Source organism: Pleurodeles waltl, chromosome 9 (assembly GCF_031143425.1).
Source record: "Pleurodeles waltl isolate 20211129_DDA chromosome 9, aPleWal1.hap1.20221129, whole genome shotgun sequence".
Classification (NCBI taxonomy): Eukaryota; Metazoa; Chordata; class Amphibia; order Caudata; family Salamandridae; genus Pleurodeles; species Pleurodeles waltl.
Window position 1 is genome coordinate 139,118,034 of NC_090448.1, and position 20,417 is coordinate 139,138,450.

At 45.1% G+C, this 20,417-nt stretch overlaps 1 protein-coding gene across 6 annotated transcripts in view; it reads left to right on the forward strand.

The window, feature by feature from the left end:
• LOC138259028 (transmembrane protein 40-like) overlaps positions 1-20,417 on the forward strand; it is a 181,386-nt gene that overhangs the window by 50,953 nt on the left and 110,016 nt on the right. For all 6 annotated transcript variants that reach the window (XM_069206431.1, XM_069206429.1, XM_069206433.1 and 3 more), the window contains exon 2: positions 591-725. The gene's annotated coding sequence lies outside the window, so the exon portion shown is untranslated. The remainder of the gene's footprint in view (positions 1-590; positions 726-20,417) is intronic.

Here is a 20,417-nt window from a genome sequence, read left to right on the forward strand (position 1 = left end):
GAGTTACCACCCACTTCAAGTGGATGGTAACTGCGAGTTGGTTTGCGACCACGTTCGCGGTCACAAAGCAACTCAGCATGGCGATGCGGTCGCAAATAGGAAGGGAACACCCCTTCCTATTTGCGAGTCGCAGCCTCAAATTGCGAGTCGGTACCGACTCGCAATTTGAGGTTGTGCATTACGTTAGGCCTTTTGCACGTCGCAAACTGCGTTTTGCGCAGTTTGCGACGTGCAAAAGGCTTCCTACATCTGGCCCAAGGTGCGAAGTTCACTCTGACTCCTTTCTCACAAAAAGTCTCAAACAGAACATACTGTCAGGCTTCTTGGTGAGTATGTCTTTGAGGACGGCGGACAGCTGCGAAAGTAGCTGTGCATTACTGGGTCTGCTGATTACGGTGCACACATTGATATATGAAACCAATGAGCACAGTAGTATAAGGTAGCCATTCTCTGTGGTTCAAACACAATTTCGATATCATAAATTGTAAGTGGAAGCCTTATTTTTTGTACATTTATTGGAAAACTGACAGTAACTAAAGTGACTTGGACTGGTAATTTAAGTTCTAATTGTAACCCTCCTTCTTTTCCAGATATTTGATCATAGTCACCGGTTTGAGGCACAGACTGACCTTCGAAAGACTGCAAAGGAAAAGGGAAATTTTAACTTGTATCTTCTGCTGAAGTTCGAAGTTGTGGCTGCCGCCATTGAGCTGCACATGATCATGGTAAATTCAAAGGGGGGTTTGTACAGATATTGGATTTTCTCTGATCTAACCAGTGCTGACAGACCTTTGCTCAAACATTGAGAAGCATACAACCCACATCTCAGATTTCACAGCTGACTCAGAGTGGCCAATCTATCAGACGTACAGGAGAAGCTAAATGACATTTTCACACTGGATTTACACGAAGAGTAGGTCGTCGCTGCTGGTACTAAAGACTGCATATTTGTTATTATTCTGGCTGGGTTCTACTTGTCACTTAAGTATCTACCACACTTTGAATGGCAGCTTACATCCGTGTAGTACAATACCAGAAATAAGAGAACCAACAGCCAACTCTACCTACAAATCTTTTCACTGTGGTGACTTTTTTAGGATCTCTATTTTAGAATTTTATAAAGACATGTAGGTAAAATATTCATGAGACATTGTAAAACAAATCTGTAGATGAGGGTGAGTTGACTGAATAAATATGTCAGCAGTGGCATTTTCGAAATAGCCAGTAAGTACTACAGCTGTGGTTTTTAAAATATTTTGCTGGTGTCAACTAATGGTGAAAGTGGTAATGCTTCTCAGAGCTGTTTGATGTTGGTGTTAAAAATTATGTTTCTGGGCCACTGTGCCTCCCATGGGCTACTTCTCTGTGCCACAATAGAATCCTGAATATACTGGGTAAAAATCCTGCAGATGCACTTTCCCCTACTAACCACTCTCTGAAAAAAAAAACGTAATCAAAAGCCACACCTTAAATTATAGTAGTCCTATGTCTTTTGGAAGAGAGAGGGTGGTACAATGTGCTCATTTTGAATCTATTTTTATGTTTGGTGATACTTGTCCTAATTGGCGTTTTTTCAATAGATGGCGATTTTATGAGGAGTCAGTGTGATATGTATACTTAGGACAGACACACATATACGGTAGTGGGTTCTCTAAAGCTGAAATATTTTGCCATTAATTTTTAATCACGCCAGTAAGAAATATCTTTATCCCTTTGCGAAATATCATGTTCCCCTCAAGTGGACTGAAGCAAACTTAATTGGTTCAGGATAAATAAAAACCTGATTTTGTGAGTGAAAACTCATGCAGTTGCCTAATTAAAGAATGCCTTTATAATTCAGAAAAAGGGTATAAACTACATCTGTAAAATTATCATAAAGTGTTTTAGTATATGTGGCAAGTGCAAAGGTAAATGGAGTTATTATACATCCAATAGTTGAGCTTTGTATCTTGAGAACAAGAAGATCAGATAGGTGAAGGAGGAAGGATTAGTGCAGGTATGGTATGAAGGGAGATTTGGTAGATTGTAGTGATGCCTTTAAGGCCAGCTGGGCTATCACATTCTTCAATGCCATATAATATGGATGAGTGTGGAGAGAGATAGTATGTCAAGCACTGAAGAACCCAGAGGATCCACCTCCCACCTTTCACCTCTGAATCCAAGGATATCACTTGCGGTGTTCCCCATGGCTCATCCCTCTGCCCACGCTCTTCAACCCATATATGTCCCCGCAGGCCAAAATCGTCAGATCCAACTGTCTCCACATAATTTCCTACGCAGACGACACCTAACTCATCCTCTCACTCACCGACGACCCCTCCAGAACCAGATCTAACTTCCACAGATGCATGAAAAGAATCGCTGACTGGATGAAGAACAACTGCCTGTGGCTGAACACACACCAGATGGAAGTACTGATCTTTGGCAATAGCAGCAACACATGGAACGACTCCTGGTGGTCATCAGACGTAGGACTCGTACCCACTCCCTCCGACCATGCCAGAAACCTCTAAATCATCATTGACAGCAAGCTCACTGTGAAATTACAGATCAACGCCATCTCGTCCGTCTGCTTCCTCATTTTGAACATGCTAAGTAAGATCTTCAAGTGGCTACCCCTACTCACAAGACGCATCGTGACACAGGCCCTCATCACCAGCCGACTGAAATACTGCAATGCCCTCTACGTTGATATTGCCACAAGCCTCCTACAGAGACTTCAGACCATACGGAACGCCGCAGCCAGACTCATCCCAGGCCTTCCCCTTCAAACCCACACCATGCCCCAGCATGGGCAACTCCATTTACTCCCTGTACAGAAGAGATGGCAATTCAAGCAGTTGACCTACGCACACAAAGCTCTAAACAACCAAGGACCATTGTACCTTAACCACCCCCTGAATTTCCACCAACCATCGAGAAGCCTATGCTCTGCCTCCCTTTCACTTATCCATACTCCCCGCATCTATGGAAGCAGGAGTGGAGGATGCTCCTTCTGTCACATCGCAGCAAAAACCAGGACAGCCTCCCCAAGCACTTCTGGACCATCACCTCACTTTTGGAATTCAGAATGAGCTTCAAGATGTGGCTATGCGAATAAGCCTCTGGGACCTGCAAGCACCAGAATACCCGGGTGATTAGCCACGCTTTATAAATCCTGATTGATTGATTGATGACTGTGGAATAAATGGTCAACAGTGGTGTTTAGGATGAGGTAGTGTAAAGGAAATGCTTGGAGCACTTTGGATCTGCAATAGAAAAGGTCATATGAAGTTGAGTGACTGAGCCTTAAGCAGTGTGAATAAAGGTTTGGTTTAAGACCTCAATAATTCCTTGTATTTCTTTATAGGTGAGTATTATGTGGGAGCAAAACCCCGATCCCCAAAAATTAACAACATTCCAAAATTCAGAATACCCAAAAGGTATTTCGGGCAGTTCTGCTCCAACCCTCATCTTCCATTAAGATGCACCTGCCACGATATCAAACCCAACATTAGTTTAGCAGAGTTGCAAAAAATAACTGAGATCACGCAATAACTGAGTTCTTGATCTGTGGCGAAAGGCAAGCTCGAATGCACCCATCCAAGCCTGAATGTGACCAGGGCCCAGGAATGCTGGACCTTTTGTATCATACACCTTTAGGTATTCTGCTGCCCAACTTTAAGCCCTTAGTCCTGCAACCTCAGAGGTATGTCTCTCCAGAGTGAATTTGCTCATGGAGAGTTTGAGCTGCCACCATTGTGATTTTAAGGTTTTTACTTAGTGTGCCACCCTTAAAAGTGCCCATCCCTTTCAGACACCCATCACTTTATGGCATCTAAAGTCTTTCCCCTGTCACATCCTAAAAACTGTTTGAACCCATTTTTAATATCAACTGCTGCTCTCTAGCCAAACATTAAAAATAAATATTTCAGTTCTTAATGGACAATGTTCCATATTCCTATCTGAAACCTGCCTCAATGATGCCTTTACTCCGGACACCATTGCCTCATTACCTAAAGATTATATTATAATCAGACTGGATAGCTTTGATAGGAGAGGAAAGCTGGTGCTCCAGGGTACCAGAAGCCCTCTCCCCTTTCATCTTGAAATGTGCCAGCTTCATTGATTTAGGTGATTTTGATATCCATTTTGATAATCCTACCTGTAAAATGGCAACCTCTTTGGCGGAGGACTTCAGAGCTTTATATGTCCATCTTATAAACAATTCCCCTATGCATAAAGCTAAACTCCCACTTGATCCTCTGTTTTCCAGTCTAAAGGGCCTATGGTAGATTGCTCAATTTCTCTTTTATGGTTGGACTATTTTGGCCATACCACTCTATATTTCAGTCTCCTCTACTTTTGTAGCAGAGGCGTGCAGCCCAGTTTCCTGTTCAAGGAACTGGGCAAAACTCAACTTTTCTGTTCTTAACTCCGCTCTGCAGGCAAATACACCTGCACTGAGTCATTTAGTGGAGTCTGATTCCTCCACTATTGATAGCTGGATTCGGTCTTATCTTGACTGCATACTTCCCATCAAATGCACTACTCGTCACAGATCACTTCCTCCAGCTCTGTGACTTAATGATGCTTTACGCAAACGTAAAGGGCACTGTAAGCACCTTAAAAGAGTCTGGGTCTACACTTACTGTGAAGATGATAAGCACAAGTATAGGCTGGCCTTTGAAAAAATCATAACATTTGCTGCTCTACTAAAATCTGAGGAAATTACCATGGCACGAAATTGTCCCAAAACAGAAGTGGTTACATTTTTATCAGATCTCACTGTCATCTCCTCTTCCTTATCACTTTCTCAGTCGCAGTGCAACTAATTAGCGGACTTCTTTCACAAGAAAGTGGCTGATATTCAGGCCTCTCTATCTTCAACTTCTTGCACTGACTGATCCCAGTCGCAAACAGAGAAGGGCACTACCTATATTGCAGCTTTAATCAGGAGAAGTAATAACCTCTTGTCTTGCTCTGTGGTGCTCCTTGAGCACTTTCATGCTCATGGATCTTCTGACATTTGCCAATCTGCTTAATTCCATCAAATCAGAGTCACCTTTGTGCCATCTTCTGCCTTTTTATTTTGGTAATCTGGTTCTTAGATTTTGAAAACATGCAATGGAGATGCCTTTGGTGAAAAAAACGATTCTTGACCACCCTAATTGGTCTAATTATAGGCCAATGTCGCATTTGTCTATACTAGTCAAATTTCTTGAAAAACGTGAATCAGCAAATCTCGTCTTTCATTGAATCAAACGGTCTTCTTCACCCCTCCCAATCGGGTTTTAGAGCCTGTCATAGTACTAAGCCCACTCTACTTGAAGTCACTGACCAGCTAAGGCTCCAGTTAGACAATGGTGGAACTGCAGCCTTGATCTAACTTGACCTCAGTGCCGCATTTGACATGGTAAATCATGACCTACTCCTCCAAAGACTGGAGAACATGGAAATTCAAGGCCAGGCCTTGACTATGCTAAGTTCATTTCTTAAGACCGTTCTTTTCAGGTTTACACCAAAGCTCCCAGCTCTAATCCTCTCCCATTATCATCTGGCATACCCTAGGTTCTACTCTTAATCTGACTTTATTCAATATTTACGTATGGCCTTTGGCAGATATAGTGGAAAGCTGCTGTCTTATGCTTTTTTCCAATGCAAATGACACTCACATCATTGTCTCTCTATCATCCAAGGAAAATTACATCTCTGATGCTCTAAATATGTGCCTAATGAAAGTGGCCGCTTGGATGAATAACAACACCCTTAAATTGAATGGAGACAAAACAGGTTCTGCCAGTGGGCAGTCAACTTCATCTCTGGGGACCACATCTGCTCCAGAATGTTCTCAGTACCTCTCCGACTCCAGCCTCCATAGACAAGATTCTAGGCTTTTGGCTTGATGAAAGGATTTCAATGAACAATAAAATCACTAAATTAGCTTCCACTTGCTTCGGTGTTAGGAGATAGTTAAAGAAAATCTGGTGTCTTCTCTTCTCTACCCAAAGAACAGTACTACAGACATAACTTATTTCCAGGTTGGATTACAGCAACATTCTTTGACTGGGGATTATTAATACCTCCATTAGGCAACACCATGTAATCCAGAATGCGGCTGCAAGACTATTATTCCATCTTCATAAGCGTGCTTCTACTTCCACTGTCTTTCGACATCTTCAATGGCTTCTGGTCAAAAAAGCGTTTTTTTTTAAAAGCTTTATGCTACATGCAAACAATCATGTCAAATTCAGGCACATGCTATCTGAGATCACGGGTGACACTTTACTTGCCTAATCACCTTTTTCAATCATGCAATACTAATCTCTTCACAGTTCCCAGAGTGAGGAAGACCCGTCAAGGGGGGCGGTCTTTCTTTTATCTGGGTCCTAAGCTGTGAAATGCTCTGCCTGACTCTATGAGATCTTGTTGATCTTTTTTGATTTTCCAAAAGTACTTACAGACTTGGCTCTTTTAAGCTGTACTTGTTGCTAGACCTGGATGGCGTACCACTAAGTGCTCAGTGCTGGAAACCCTGATGGGGTAGCTATGCTCTTTATAAAACCATATAATACTACTACTACTACTACTAATAACAATAATAATAATAATAATAATAATAATAATAACCAATAATTGATCTGAGAAAAGTTAAAGGGTTTTATTACAAAATTCTCAGAAATAAACAATATAGGATATATGCAAAATATTGCTGTGAAGGCCCAAAAGAGAGTACATAGTCATAAGTCATAAATATTCTAAGTCCCAAATTAACAGAAAAATCACAAGAGAAACAAACAGCATCCCAGGAGGAAAATGAAATCTTCCTGGCTCATCCCCAAAATAAGGTTTTATTAATGCACATTCTCTGAATATTTGATGAGCAAAGACTGCATCCTCTGAGTGGCATGATTAGTGCAAGAAATTGGGTCACTGTTTGAGGGATGTCAAACTCTACTCAGGCAGCAACCACAATCCTTGTCAGGGTGAAGTAGCAAGCAAACCCCACATTAAATTGTAATGAACCCTCTAGTAGCTTGGCACAAGAACAGCCATGCTTAACTTAGAGGCAATGCCTACAGTATTTATGTAGCACCTCAAACATTAATAAAGTGAAACACAACATAGGAAAAACCCCACACCAATTAAGAAAAATAAAGAGAAATTGAATACATAATTTAAGACCAAAACAACAAAAATCCAATTGGTAGAACTGGAGATATGCAGTTTTAAACATTTAAGCGAATATAGCAACAAAAAGCACAAATCGTCAACATGGATATTTGGTTGCACCAAACCGTGAAAAAGTTCAGGGTGACTGCGATGTAGCGTGGGCCAGCTACAGGGACCCAGTCAGGCCCGATAAAAAAGAGTACCTTAAGTTCTGTTTGTGGAGTGTTGCGGAGTCCGTATCGAGGATGCGTCATGCAGGAGTGATTCCTGTAGGTGTGATAGCTGCGATGTGAGATCCTGAATAGTAGTTGAGGATGCCGTTGACAAGGGGCTTGGAGTGCGGAGTCCTGCATTGAGTTGAGTTGTGCAATGGCTAGAGGTGAGATCCTGAGTCAGCGAGGATGCTGTTGGCAAGGGGCTTGTGATACAAAGACCAGCATAGAAGATGTGCTGCACAGTGGTGACTCCTGGCAGACTGTGGGCGGTGATGTGAAGTCCTGCATGGGACATGAACTATGCAGCAGTCCTGATGCAGAGTTTGGAGAGGCGATGTATCCAGCAGTGGCTCCGACTCTGAGTTTCTGGACGGAAATGCGTTGCGCTGCTGCCCAATGTGTCAGTCCTGCTGGGATCACAGTTGTGCTGGCAGAGACCTTCAGGCCCACTTCCAAGGGTCCAGGACTGCGATGGCACCACTTAAAATGTTAGGTCTCACAGCAGGCAGAGTCCAGGTGCCAGGTTCAAGGTGGTTGGAGCCTTCTGTCCTTGAGGCTCTGGTCAGAAAGCCAGCATGCCTGCCCTTGGAGGCACTCTGGTGAGCCTGGGCACAAGAAGCAGGTCCAGTCCTTCACTCAGGCAGCAGGGAAGCAGGACAGCAGAGTGGCAGTCCTTCTTGCAGAGCAGCACAGAAGTCCTTCTAGATGTGTACTGAAGAGTTGAGTCTATAGGTCCAATATTTATACCTGGTACCCACTTTGAAATAAAGAACACTTCTTTAGGTTTCCACTTCCCTGTGGTATCAGACATACCCTTTCTCCCTGTCCTGGCCCCAGCTTACATGGGGTCACAAAAGACCAGTGTCAAACCCTTTCTGAAAGTTTCTTGGCACAGCCTTTGTGATGTGCAAGTGTGGTAGGTGACAGCTTTTACCCATATCAACTCATAGTCACTCGTCCTGCCAACACCTATCTTCCCTTTGTCTTATTGTTTGGGAGCAATACCCAAAGCTCAACTGCCACCTACTCCTAGTCATTTGACCCAGGATCAGGCTACAGCAACCAAATGAGTAGGACAAGAAAATGCTAACTTTCTAAAAGTGGCATTTCGATATCTGAGATTAAAAATCTGACTTTATCATCAAAGAGAGTTTCAATTACAATTCTTTAGACAACCAATGCAAGCTCTCTGCCGCCTCCCAATTGAACGTTATCACGTACTAAATGTAACAAGGTAATCCACGTTGTCCTATGAAAGAAGTTGGATTGCAGTACTGAAAAACACATTTATGAGTTTTTCACTACCAGTTCATGTAAAACCTAAAAGTCCAAGTGCAACTTTTTAAATACACAGCACCCTATCCTCTGGGCTGTTCAGGTCCTACCCTAGGGGTGACTCATGTATTAAAAATGAAGGCCTGGCATGAGGTTTATTTTGCCAGGTGGAAATGGAAATGGCAGTTTAAAAACTGTGTCCACTGGCTGCGATGGTAGACCTGAGACATGTCTAAAGGGCTACTTAGGTGAGTGGGTCAATCAGTGCAGCAGGAACACTAGCTTTTCACTCTTTCCCAGTTCAGTAAATCTTCCAGTTCTCTCACATGATAGATTCTAGAAAACAATAAAGCAACATAACCGGAACCAATCCAAATATTCGGTAGCTTAAAATAAGCATCCTTCCTACAAACGCAATAAAATCCCCTTAAAAAACTTTCTCTCCTCCTAACAGATGATTTCCACTAACGTCATAACACTTTTTACACTCTCTTTGTCCTACATTAATACCCTTACCATCTTCTAGAGGTTTCCTTCTTATTATACAGAACACACCACTCTGATCTTTTTCTAACTTCAATTTAAAATGAATCTTGGACTTTCTAAATTCTTCTTATTGCCTAATTTGTTCATCTATTACCTTCCCTAGACTCCAATCACTTACAAGCCTAACTCCTCTTTCATTGAGTTCCTTAATGAACTCTGGCCCTCATTCTGACCTTGGCGGGCGGCGGAGGCCGCCCGCCAAAGTCCCGCCGTCAGGTTACCGTTCCGCGGTCGAAAGACCGCGGCGGTAATTCTGACTTTCCCGCTGGGCTGGCGGGCGGTCGCCTTCAGACCGCCCGCCAGCCCAGCGGGAAAGAGGCTTCCACGATGAAGCCGGCTCGGAATCGAGCCGGCGGAGTGGAAGCTGCGCGACGGGTGCAGTTGCACCCGTCGCGTATTTCACTGTCTGCACAGCAGACAGTGAAATACATGTAGGGGCCCTCTTACGGGGGCCCCTGCAATGCCCATGCCAGTGGCATGGGCACTGCAGGGGCCCCCAGGGGCCCCGCGACCCCCCCTACCGCCATCCGGATCCCGGCGGTCGGACCGCCGGGATCTGGATGGCGGTAGGGGGGGTCGGAATCCCCGCGGCGGTGCAGCAAGCTGCGCCGCCGTGGAGGATTCAATGGGGCGGCGGTACACTGGCGGGAGCCCGCCAGTGGTGCCGGTCCGACCGCGGCTTTACCGCCGTGGTCGGAATCCCCATTGGAGCACCGCCGGCCTGTCGGCGGTGCTCCCGCGGTCCTCCGCCCTGGCGGTCTTTGACCGCCAGGGTCAGAATGAGGGCCTCTATGTCTTCTTGGTATAGTCTACACACATGCTCTTAAGTAGTAAATTTAGTTCCATGGCCCTACTTATTTAAGGGAATCGAGGGGCTTCCACTGCATTACAGTGATTTAAACAGGGCTTGAAGCGGGTGCAGCGCCTCTATGTTTAAATCACTGCATGTTATTTTTTTAAACTCTGTTTTAATAATTTTCATTGTAAGAACAATATAACAAGCAGTGCAAAGGTCTCAAGTGCAATAGTTGGTGAGGGAAGAGGATGGCGGGCTGATCCCGCAGCTGTGAGCTCTCTCCTTTCCACTTACCTCATCGACCATCATAGCCGCGATGGCACTGCTCTTGTTCCTGTTCACAGCCTAGCTGCATGTCTGATCTCCACCTGAACGACGTTACTGGGAAGCAGTCTGCTCAGAGCCCAGGTGCGGCACATTGTTAATGTGGCTGCTGTACTGGTGGGGGCTGCCTATGCTCCTAGGATGGACCTGGATGCAGCGGTTAGCGTGCTTTCACCCTTGTCTTTTCAATCATTATTTAGCGGTGAGATCTACCCCTATCACACCACAATGACTAAACTTACCTCGGGTGGTGGGGTGGCGAGCGGTCCGCAATGCAGCCAAAACATGTTAGGGAAACTTTGACCCTACGGCGGCAGAAGGTGATAAAGTGGGTCCCTCTTTGAGCCCAGACAAGGGGTATTGCCCGCAAGCTGGGCACCCAATTCTTAAACTTCTTCAGTCAGGCACAGCAGCAAGTATTCTCGAAGCTTGTGACAACGAGTTACTTGAACCTGTGGAAAAGTCAATGCTTGCAGAATACCTAATAGCGGAGGCACAAATGGCATGTACAGCAGGGTCTGGCTCACCACTTCAACACAGAAGTAACATTGCTCCCACAATTTCAGGTCTGCAATAAAGCAGTCAGGTTGGAGCAACCCAGACACAAGAACATCCCTCTCCGGCAGCCACAGACAAACCTGAACTTCTAGTAAGTTTGATTGAGGGAAATATGTAGGATTTAGGGGTGGGCGGTGAGATTGGGGTACTGCAGGAAATTGTGCCATGGGAGTGTGATTCTTTTCTTTCAACTGATTCTACCTTGCTCTCTCCCTGGCATGCAATAAACCTTGATGCACCTTCGCTGGCCCAGGCTGTTTTAGACAGTACAGGCCCTCCTGCATCTACTGTGCCCACTGTGTCCCTGCAAGATACCTTTGAAGACCTACGTAGAGTCCTCTGCAGAAGTCGGAGAGGGCTCTCTCGGATGTACTTCTGATACTCAGCACGTACTGGGGGGTTAAGCAGCTCCATCAGGGTAATAGTAGTAGAAGTCCAAAGTCATATCTAAATACAACTCACTGGGTAAATTGGTAACTCCAGAAAATAAGTTAAAAGCAGCTAACCATGATGTAAAAGGCGGGGCAAAGGGAAGCCTGTTCCAAGATTGGGTCATCTCAAATCGAAATGTAAAAACGTTGTCACGTCTGTCGACTGTCGGAACTGTGCATCAATTGGTATCAAGGGTGAGCAATCAGAGCAGTACTGAGAAGTGTCCTGGCACTCTTTCTACTCCCCAAGTGATTTTGCCCCCCCAAAATATTCTTGAGTCACTGGATGGCACTCACCCTGGCTGTTCTTACCCAGTAGCCAATAAAGTACAGATATTCTTAAGAACGGGGCGCTGGAGCCCTCGCTATGGCAATACTCAATCTGGTGCAGGTTCAGAGAGCAGCAGCGCAGCAGCATTATGCATAGGTCAGAGCGGGCACTGCCTTAATCCAGGAATCACTGTCAGAGGTAACAAGCAAAGTCCTAGCTCTCACTACTGACATGGCACGGTTGCAGCAACGAGTGGCCGGTGCTGAAGAAGTGGGAACGGCTACTGTTAAATCTTTTGGAAATCATGATCAACAACTGGCTGCTCTTCAGGCAAAAATAGAAGATTTGGAGAATCACCAAAGGAGAAACATTCTCTGAGTGAAAAATCTTCATGTGTTTGTAATATCCAAAGTGAAAGAAGGTGATGATCCCTGGCAGTTTATTGTGCAGTTGTTTGGGACATGGACTCTCAAGTCCAGCGTAGGCATCATCTTCCTTTATCTTGGAGCAGCATGGCTACCGCTGGTAATGCCAAATCAGCACATCCTCATCCTAATATGGTATACATTGGTAATTTTCTACTGAGGCAAGCCATTTTGCTAAAGGCTCTCCTGCCACACCTGTATCAGTTGATGCTATGTTGATTTCAGTTCACTCAGATTTTTGATCGAGGGACTGCCACTTGAAACTTCACCAACATATTGACCCGCTAAAAGCATTTGGGGCACAAGTCTTTTTACAGGAGCCTGCCAGACTAACGATCACTAAAAACAGTTATACACAGATGTGTTATACTGAGCAAGAGGCTATCTCTGTTACATAAACCTCAAGGAACTGCATCATAGGAATGCACTTTAAATGTGTAATTGTGTCTTTCGGTGTTTGAGAAAAAAAAAAGGAAATTTTTTTTTTATTTATGGGGTCAATTGTTGGTGTGTGAATGTTTTTGTGGGCTGATCTACCTTGTCAGATACTGTAATATAATTTTCCAGGGAGTGAAGACTCACCTGAAGTTGTTGTGGGAGGTGTTTTTAATGGCTGAGTTGAAATGAATGTGTTGGAATGTCTCTTGTCTTAAGTTGTCTGGCAAGTCACGTCAGCTGGTTCGGGAAGAGTTTAGAATATTTAAACCCCAGCTACTGTCCTTAACGGAAACTCATCTCGCTTATACGGATTATTCATTGTTAAAACATATTGGGTACAATATTGTCATTTATATATTCCAAGCAGTCTTTATACGTGGAGTAGCTATGTTGGCGGACACAAAATTCAATTTTAACATACTGAAAACTTTTGCAGATTCCAGGAGGAGGTGGGTGAGTACACAGCTGTTAATCTCTGGCATTAAATATCTGTTCTGTACAGTCTATGGGATCAACTCAGATGATCCTGAGATTTTGGATATGCTATGCCTGGAGTTATTAGACTAGTCTGGCGAGCTGCTCGTACTGGGTGATTTTAATTGCCTTATAGATTATGGTATTGGTTCTACAAACCACTCCCCCTCTCCATGCATGTGAAAACGAGGGCATCTATACTTGAAGTAGCCTGATTATATGCGCTAAAATATGTCTGGAAGGCACTATATTCAACAAAACCTGGCTATACAAAATACTCTTCTTCTTACAGACATTATTCTAGGAGAGATGTGGTTTTTGCTAGTTCAAACTTGTATCACGAGGCTTAGGTGGAAGTCTGTCCTAGGATTACTTTAGACCAAAATCTAATTTAGTTATTTTTTAATTCTCAGGCATGTACCAGTACGGCACCATTTTTCGTTCCCTCGTGATCTACTATCAAATACCGACGCTTATTTCTAGCTAATTGTCAGAATTCCTACAAACAAATGTGGGTTTGGCTTCACCCTTAGTGGTTTGGGATGCAATTAAGGCATTCATCATAGGAAAGATGTTGCAATTTATACTTACGAAAAATAAGGATAGCCAAGGTAGCACCAGGCTCCTGTGTCAGCTAATTACCCAGTTGGAGACTATGCATGCTAATGCAATAGTAACTAGGGGAGTAGAGGAGCAATATTTATACCTTACGTTGACGGAAAAACGGCCCTTCCTAGGATGAACCCTCAGGGAAAAGACAGCAGTCAGCTATGCTAAGAATCAGGCCCTTCAATATGACTATGGGGAAGGGGTGGGACGTGTACTGGCTCATCTTATTACAGACATGAAGTCCAGGGTAGCAATGGCGTGGTCTACACCCACCCTAAGGCAATTGCAAAACAATTTTTGCTGTTCTGTCAAGAGCTTTACAGCCAGCCCAAGCATTCAGCTCTCCAGGATTTATATAATATCTCCAGGAAAGTAGACTGTCTCCTCTGGGGGAGCCTCAAGCTAGCACACTTCAGAAAGATATTACAGTCAGCGATATCGAGGTGGCTCTCTCAGATTTACCATCAGGCAATGAGGCAGGAGAAGGCACCATTACACTTGAGTTTTATAAAACATTTAAAGATATTATTATCTCAGCTTTTCTGGGTGTCAGTCGGCATAAAGATGCAGGTGGGAAAGTGCCCAGGATGTGGAGTATGACCAAAAGTATAGTTTTTTCGAAGAGGGGCAAGTCACCAGATGAACTGGCTCATATCATGCCATATCTCTTATAAATGCTGATGCAAAGATTCTTGCTGTCCGACTCACTCCGCTTATGTCGTAGTCTTGCAACAACAGCACAGCCTTATCCCTGGCAGGGACACCATGAGCTATGCTAATACTGCTTCTGCTGCATTTGATGTGGCAGAATGATTGGGTCAAAAACTAGGGATGATATTATTAGGCACCGAGAAGGCATTTGACTGTGTTTTATGGGATGCACTCTGGGCAATTATGACTGCTGTTGGCATGGGGGACAATTTCTGCAAGTGGGTAAGGCCGTTATATAGGAACCCTAGTGCGCAGTTAGTTTATGCCGGGATACCTTCGAAGCATTTTCAGATCTACTGAGGCACCTGGCAGGGGTGTTCACTATCGCCTTTCCTAATAGTTTTTTTTAAGTGAATGAAAGGTGCTATTGGCAGCCTAATGTGGGGATACAGGCGGGTCAGACATGCCATAAGATTTTTAAATTTTCCTTATGGGTGGGGTGGGTTGCTGCTTCCTGATTTCAAACTCTACTTTAGGGCTACATTAGCAAGTCACCTGGACAATCTGTTAACATAAGGTGACACAGACCCCTCAGTTTTTGTTTTTCAGCTGGCACTGGGGCCAGACCTCAGGCTATTGTTACATAGATACGAGGATCTCAACGGTTCAAGCGTTGTTAGGTTTAAGCTTATTAAGGATACAATCAGCATACAGCGTGAAATTTCTACCAAATGTTCTTTTCCGCTGATTCGTGTGGGCACACCTCTGTTAGATAATCCGGCGTTCCTGGCCAGATTGGAGACAGTAGGTCAATTTAACGATCTTATTGGAATTCATACTTCATACTTTTGCCAGGCTTCAGGGCGTTTTTGATCTTCCCCACCACTTTTTTTTATACAAATAACTACAGTGTGGGTATTTTTTATGTATGAATGGAGTCTTACACCTGAATTGGGCAGCTCTGAACTATTTGTCTCTCTCTATATAGCACCTAGGAAATCGATAATCAGCACAATTTATCAGGGGGTCTGGCAAAACAGGGTCGATGATAGCTCGTTGCTTGAGGCTAAATGGAGCAATGTATTGTCTGAGGATATCTCTGTCTCAGAAATCCTTGGGGCTTCAGAGACTATTGATGGTTTAGTACTTCTATCAATTTAAAGCTGCAACAACTCAAGGCAATCTGCATGCTGTATTATACATCAAGCAGAATCACTAAGTGGGGTGGGAACCTTGCAGGTCAGAAGACCAAGTGTCCCAAGTGTGGGTGCTGCGCAGCAGATATATTACATATGTTTGCTTCTTGTCCCAGTTTGCAAGAATTTTGGGCAGGAGTTACCCAACGTCTAGCTCTTTGTCTTGGATTGATGTACAAATTTCTATTGAGGAGATCATGCTTGGCTACAAAATTGTATTTTATGTTGGTCTGAGGCGGATGCTGTCAATAATAATTGTTTCGGACAGACTTTGTATCGCTAGAGTGTGGGTTTCTCCATGGCTTCATAGGGTAGTGGAGTACTGGGTTGCTATTTGATAAATATATGAGTTAGAGTTTGCTCTGGTTAATGCAAGGGGTGTCTGTTCTATTAAAAGTTTAGAACAAACTTGAGCACGTTTTAACGGGGATCCACCAATCAACATGTGTGTAAGAAAATGAGTCGGCTATGGTTTGATTCATAATATCACATAGGACTGATAAACAACTTTATATTTCTTTAGATGCCCCAGCCTCTCTTTACTTTTCTCATTCCATTTGATGTTACATGTTATTGGATGTAATTGAAAATGTTATATGCTTTGATTTTAGGTATGGCATCCCCATGCCTGTAAGTTATTATCTGATATTTGTTATTTTCTCTGATTATTTCTTATTTCTGTGTATTTTTTCTTGTTTTCATGATCATCTGACATAAGAAAGTGATAAAAATATTTAAAAAAACAGAACATTTCAATAGTTACTGACGATGAGTGTCTTCAAACATGACAGATTAACATAGTAGGAGGGTACATAATAGGGAATACAATAGAACACTGTCCACATCTACAAGCTAGTCCCATGTAAGGAGATTGATAATTACCACACTTGGGTGTCACACCACGTGTTTATAACAATACGCATCAAGCAGACATCGCACCTCATCTTCTGATCCAGAATCCAAGTCCGATTACTCTTCACCATTAAAATCATCAAGGAACCGCCCCCCAAGTCATCACATCATCTGCAGCTCTGTTGTCAATATAAGAAAGGTGCAGGCATTGCTCTTCCACCACCCCCCACGCAAGCAGATCCCTAAGCCAGGAGGAGGTCTGTAGTGGTTTGGCCCCCATCCACCCAATGGCCACCCACCCTTTAGCCAGAAGGAGTGCAAGCTGGGAGCGTTTGTAAGGGATCTTCTGCCCCCTAGGCCCTGCCACCATACCCAGTAAGGCAGGCTCCAGGGGCAAGTGGGTTCACAGTGCTGGTAACTGCCTCAGTCTTAGGCACCAGCTCCCTCCAGAACCCCTGAACTGCATTGTAGGGCTAGGCAAGGTGTAGAAACATGTGCACATCTTGCTGCCATAGTGCTATCCATCTTATTGAATTGAGAAGGGGTCACATACGTGCGGTGCAGAGTAGTTAAAGTGTGGTAATTTAAATCTACTGTTACAAGACACTGTCCTCACCAGTTTTCAGGCATGCACCCAATCCGCAGTCATGATGGGTTCTCCCAGCTCCATGACCCAGATTCACCAAGCCTTATAGGGAGGTTGTATCATGACCCTCCTTAAGGGTTTTATACAAGAGGGCAATAAGATGTCATCCCTCCCCCCATCAAAGTAATCCGCACAATACCTGTGAGGGCTGTGGTGCTGGCTGGAATTCACTCCACGCCTCCCTTGCCATTCTTTCCAGCTTAGCATAGGGCAGGAAGTGACCGATCCTGTGTCAAAAGCCTAATGGGCATATAGGAAGGTGAGAAATTCCTCACCTGGATGTAGGTCTCCCACCACCTGACAGCCACACACCATCCACTGATCCATGGACATATCAGCATCAATCGCCTGATACCTTGTGAGATCCCAGAACCTTAGTTCCCTGTCGAAGGGAGCCTTGTGCAGTACGCTCTTGACCACTGTTTCCCATATTACAGGGGTGTGCCATGCCAGGTATGGGACAGGATGCTTTGATCGACTCCCTCCCATTAGTAATTGTGCCAATGTGTCGTCCCCAAGCATGTCCCAAAAAAACAGTCTCTTTTCACAGTTGTGAGGGTCTCGTAACCATTGTGTGGCATACTGCAGGTGAGCCACAAAATTGTATGGTTGCATGACTGGGAGTGCCAGCCCTCCATCCTCCATCCTCCATGCCCCTTTTAAGGACTGGCAGGGCCACCCTGGAGTGTCTTCTGGCCCAGACCAATGACATCAATAGACTATTCAATTTGTTGAAGATTTGTGGGCCAAGCGGGAACAGTGAATTCTGCACCAAGTAAAGACATGGAAGAAGAACCATTTTGGCTACTGCTGCCCTACCGATCTCTGACAGGGGCAATTTATGTCAGAACCCAATCAACTCTGCAAGATCCTCAATGACTCAGTCCTTGTTTAGACACCAGTGAGTGGCATCTGTGCATGTAGCCATTATGCCTAAGTATCTGAAACCCTCTGTTTTCCAGTGGATCACCAGGTCCCAAAATTGTTTAGAAGGTGTCCCCTCTAGCCTCTCAAGGGGAAATTCTAGTGTCTTCTGGATATTAACCTTTAGACTGGAGACCTCGCCAAAGTCAGCCAGTAGTCTCATCAGGATTAGCACTGCCCTTCTGGGCAAGTGAGCGTTTAATAGCGCATCATCCGCATATAGCAAGATGACATGGTTGGAACCACCCACCCAAATGCCCCAGGGATCCAGTTGTTTGCGTAGCAATATTGCCAAAGATTCAATGGCAATCACGAATAAGGGCAGCCAAAGATGGCAGCCCTGGCTGGTGCCCCTCATCACCAACCAATCCTTCAGGAATACCCCCCCCCCAACGTTGCTACTCAAAACTAGGTCAGTGTACAGCAGCTTCACCAGTGCTTCATTTGTGCTTGTTGTTCCCGGTGCTCTACCAGCACTTATTTTTGAGGGCCAGTGCTTATTTTTCTGCCTCAAGCATCTACTGCTGAGCAAAAAACACATATTGAGGAAGAGAAAAACGAAAAGCGTCACAATGGGAGAAAGCAGAAAGCTGCAAGACTGAGCTTAAGGGGCAGGGAATGGCTTTAAATGGATTGAGGAGTCCCAAGATGGCTTCAGGATTAGGCCGCCTCAGTATTCTGTGCTTGCACATTTATTTGCAGCAGCCGCATGTTTAAGAGGAGGGCTTTGGGCACTGGCACGTTTTTATTTGCAAATTAAGCACTGAGCTTCACCCAGTCACAAAAGACTGCCGAGGCCCATCCCCTACATCCCCTGTCATCAGAAAGTCTCATTCCACGGTATCAAAGGCCTTCTCCAGGTCTATGGGTACAAGGGCCAGTTCCCTGTTGTCATCCAGCGTGTACTACATGTGTGAGCTGATGGAGACTGAGGCCCATATTTATACTTTTTGACGCAAAACTGCGCTAACGCAGTTTTGCGTCAAAAAAATTAGCGCCGGCTAACGCCATTCTGAAGCGCCATGCGGGCGCCGTATTTATTGAATGACGTTAGCCGGCGTTAGCCGCCGGCGCCGTCTGGTGTGCGTTAAAAAAAACGACGTACACCAGGCAGCGCCGGCGTAGGGGAAAATGGAGCTTGTGCGTCAAGAAATGGGGCAAGTCAGGTTGAGGCAATTTTTTCGCCTCAACCCGATTTGCGCCATTTTTTTTCACTCCCAACCCCCATAGAAATGACTTCTGTCTTAGCAAAGACAGGAGTCATGCCCCCTTGCCCAATGGCCATGCCCAGGGGACTTTTGTCCCCTGGGCATGGTCATTGGGCATAGTGGCATGTAGGGGGGCACAAATCAGGTCCCCTATGCCACAAAAAAAAACAAAAAACACTTACCTGAACTTACCTTAATGTCCCTGGGATTGGTCCCTCCAGCCTTGGGTGTCCTCCTGGGGTGGGCAAGGGTGACAGGGGGTGTCCCTGGGGGCATGGGAGGGCACCTCTGGGCTCCTTCAGAGCCCACAGGTCCCTTAACGCCTGCCTTTTGCAGGCGCTAAAAAACGGCGCTAAAGCGGCCGTACGTCATTTTTTTTGACCCGCCCACTTCCGGGCGTGAATTTTGCCCGGGAGTATAAATCCAACGCACATGCCTCGGAGTCGATTTTTTAGACGTGAACGCCTACCTTGCATCTCATTAACTCAAAGTAGGTGTCCACGCTAAAAAATGACGCAAACTCCATGGACTTTGGCGCTAGACGCGTCTAACGCCAAAGTATAAATATGGAGTTCGTTTTGCGTCTAAATTGCGTCAAAAAAAACGATGCAATTCCGGCGCAAACGGAGTATAAATATGCCCCTGAACGTCATACTATGGGCCGGCATGTTCCTGCATTGGTCCTTGTGCACCAGTCGCGGAATGACCCCCTCCCCATTTTAGTTAGGCCGCATCTGTCAGTAGATCAGAAGGCATGCGCCAGTCCGGGCCAAGGGGGGATCGCCACCTCACTGCAACTGGAACAGCACAGACACGCAGTCAGAAAGGAACCGCCTCAGGTGAGTAGCAACACTCAATCTCACATGGTCCACCCCAGCCACCAACAGATGGTCCAGGCGGATATAACTGTTGTTCATCAGAGAGTGGCAGGTGTATTCCTGGCTCCCCGGGTGGAGCATTCGCCACCCATTCATCCCAGATTCCGCAGACCGAGGTGAGCGAACCGGTCATCAGTGGCATAGTCCCCTGTCTCGGGGGTGGTAATCCCGTTCCCCAACCAGGACACAGTTGAAGTTTCCTGTTCAGACCATGGGAGATCCCATACTGCCCTCCAGTAAGTCCTGCATCCCCTCTTAGAAACTCCTGTTTTCCACATTAGGAGCATAAGTGTTTAGAATTGTGATTGCCTTGCCATCCAGTGTATCCTGAAGCAGGAGGTATTACCCCTCAACATCCATCTCACTGTACATGTGGTGAAATGGATCCCCAGGAGCAATCCAGATGGCCACCCCCCTGACATATGAGGAGTATGTTGCCGAAAAGGGTTGCCTCCTCCATTTCCTCCCAAGCTTCTGTGGCTTGCTCCCCATAAGATGGGTTTCTGGAAGGTAGGATATCTGCACCTTATTACGCATAAGAAACTAGT